Source organism: Bos taurus, chromosome 17 (genome assembly GCF_002263795.3).
Source record: "Bos taurus isolate L1 Dominette 01449 registration number 42190680 breed Hereford chromosome 17, ARS-UCD2.0, whole genome shotgun sequence".
Lineage (NCBI taxonomy): Eukaryota > Metazoa > Chordata > Mammalia > Artiodactyla > Bovidae > Bos > Bos taurus.
In genome coordinates, this window is record NC_037344.1 from 55,516,114 (window position 1) to 55,519,362 (window position 3,249).

Here is a 3,249-nt window from a genome sequence, read left to right on the forward strand (position 1 = left end):
CACTGGGTGGGGCTGTTTCTAGAGACACAAACTCTTTGGGACTTCCAGGCCATCCTGCTTGCTCGCCAGGTGTGCTTCCACAACCAGAACAAAGCCCTTATTCAGAAAGTGCCAAGTGTAGCAACGAGCACCCTTGTGTGTACAGAGCAGAGTACTGAGGGACTCTGGGCAGGGCCCCGGCGGCGTCTACTATACAAGGGACTACAGCCGGGCGTCAGGCATAGAGGAAGTTCTCATGTTTATCTTTGTGTTTGTCTCATTCCTGGCCCCATTTCATTCCTCATTCTTGTTTTTCTTTTTCTCCCTTCTCTCCTGTTTAAAATTTATGCAATCTGGCTGGGTTTTATGTATCCTTGTAAGCAGCCTTGAATCTTTTTTTGGAACACAGCAACCCATAAATAAATAAACACGAGCAAGTTTTAACATTTTTCCTTTATTTATTGAACAATTTTTTTTTTCCCTTCTGTGAACTTCTTGGACCAGAGCCTCATTCACCTGCCTCGAGCACTGTGCTGGGCACATTGAAGGCATTTGATTATTGCTCTGTAGAATAATACAGAACAAAGATATGCAGAGATGTACAGTTGGTTTATAAACCAACTCTGTGACTAGAAGCAGGTACAGAGGCAGAGGACTCTCTGGCCCCTTCTTTCTTGAACCCAGGGCTTAGAACAGTGCCTGCACATGTTAATAGCAGGTGCTCAGTAAATATTTGTTAAATGGAAGAACGAAATTCAGAGGACCTCCATCCATAAGGGTTCCCGTAGATCACGAAGAGATCTACCACCGCACTGCAATTGTGTTTGTAAGGTCAAAGTTGCTCCTGAAACCACTGTCTTGTGGACGTATTTATTTTCATGAGCAGAAGCTGCAAGGCAAAGACTAAAGATAGCTCCAGAGATGGCATTTTAAAATGTATACCCAGCAGGCTACGTGCATCTCAGAACACCCAATGGTAGTTCAAATGCAGCCTGTTTATAAGCCTAATCTTTGCTTGTAGGTGTCCTGGAAAACTGTTCTCAGTAACACCCCTATTGAGAAAAGAATTACCAGCAATGTTGGAAACTGGGTTCCCCAGGAGTCTCAGATGCTGGAAATTGAGTGAATGCCTTACATCCCACGAATCAGAAAGAAATTATTGTTTAGGTGGTGGGTCACAGGCATGAAGGTATTTGGGTTTTTGTGTTTTTTTGTTGCTGTTTTAATACTTTCCCCTTAAGTGGCAAGCACAATAGGTTTACTTAATAAGCAGTAACTAGAAATGAAAAAAATCTAGCCTTTGAAAGACAAATTCTTGCCACTCAGCATTAGCCATAAGTAGGTTACTTCTAGGAAGTTCTGTTTTCATGTAGATCTTAGCAAAGGAGGAGCGAGAAATAGTTTGGCACTTGTGTTATTTATGTGTGTTTAAATTAAGATATAATTTGCATAATATAAAACTCACCCTTTAAAGTGAACCATCCAGTGGTGTTCAGTATGTTCACTGTGTTATGAAACCATCACCACTATCTAACTCCAGAACTATTCCATCATCCCAGAAAGAACCCTATATCCTTTAGCAGTCACTCCTTATTTCTCCCTCTTCCCAGCTTCTGGCAACCATTAATCTACTTTCTGTCTCTATGGATTTACATATTCTTGATATTTCATATAGAGTCATGCCGTATATGTGACCTTTCCCATCTGGCTGCTTTCACTTACTGGGATGATTTTAAATTTCATCCATGTTGTAACATGTATCAGAACTTCCTTTGTCATGGCTGAAGAATGTTCCATTGGTATATGGATACACCACATTCTGTTTATCCATTTATCCAGGAACAGACATTTAGCTGTTTCTACTTTTTGGCTACTGTGATAATATTGCAGTGAACACTGGCATATTCAGCTCTGTTCAAGTCCTCATTTTTAATCCCTTTGGGTATATACCCAGGAGTGGAATTGCTAGGTCATGTGAGAGTCACCTGTTTTCCAAAGTGGTTACACTGTTTTATGTTCCACTGGCAATATATGAGAGTTCCAGTTTCTCCACTTCCTCCTGTGTGTGTTTAATTATAGCCGCCTTAATGGGTGTGAAGTGGCATCTTGTGGCTTATATCTATTATTTTTTGAAAAGTTTAAATTTCATCCTGTCCTGGCTGAGCCCAGATATATCTATCTGGAGCATCCATCCATTTCCCTCCCCATCTTTCTTCTTTCACACAGTTTTTTGTTTTGGCTTGGTTTTATAACAGCTTTAGGTTTCCAGAAAATTGAGCAGAGAGTACAGAGTTGCCTTATCCTCTTTTATTCTGCCCACAGTTTCCCCACTTAGTAACATTTTTAGTAAAATCTACATTAGTATGATATATCTGCTACAATCAGTGAAGCAGTGTTGATGTATTATTATTAACTAAAGTCCCTATGTACACTAGGGTCCATCTTGATGCTGTACCATGGTGTGTGTGCACGTGTGCACGTGTGTGTCATTGCTCAGTTGTGTTCGACTCTTTGTGATCCCCATGGATTGTAGCCCACCAGGCTCCTCTGTCCATGGGATTCTTCCAGCAAGAACACTGAAACGGGTTGCCATTTTCTCCTTCAGGAGATGTTCCTGACCCAGGGATGGCGAACCCACTTGGGAAGCTCTGTACAGTGGTATGCGTTTTGTCAAAATATGTAATGTCCTATATCTGTCATTACAGTATCATACAAAGTAGCTTCACTGCCCTGAAGATCCTCTATGCTTTACATATTCATCTCTCCCTCCCTCCCCCAAAGTGTGGAAACCACCCACCTCTTCCTGCCTCTTTTTATTAGCATCCTCTTTTACTTTTGACTATAGTTTTGTCTTTTCCAGAATGTCATGTAGTTGGAATCACACAGTATTTAGCCTTTTCAGAGTGGCTGCTTTCATTTGCTTGTTCAGCCTTTGAAGGACATCTTGGTTGCTTTCAGATTTGGGCAGTTATAAATAAAGGTGCTATAGGCATTCTCTGTTTGAGTGATGACACGAAGAATCCAAGGCCATTGAACAACTGTTTATTACTTACATTCCCCAGAGACAGGGACACGGCATGCCACTCAGGGCCACGAGGGAGGCATCAGATTTTGATCAGGAAACAGAATCAGTAATAGCGGGAAAGCCTAAGCTTCTGCAGAAAAAGAGACTGTAAATAGTTTAGGATGGGCACCTATGAATAATTCAAGTAGGCTCTGGGGCATAGGCATCTGATTCTGGGGTGATTGGGGCAGAGGAAATATTGGCTT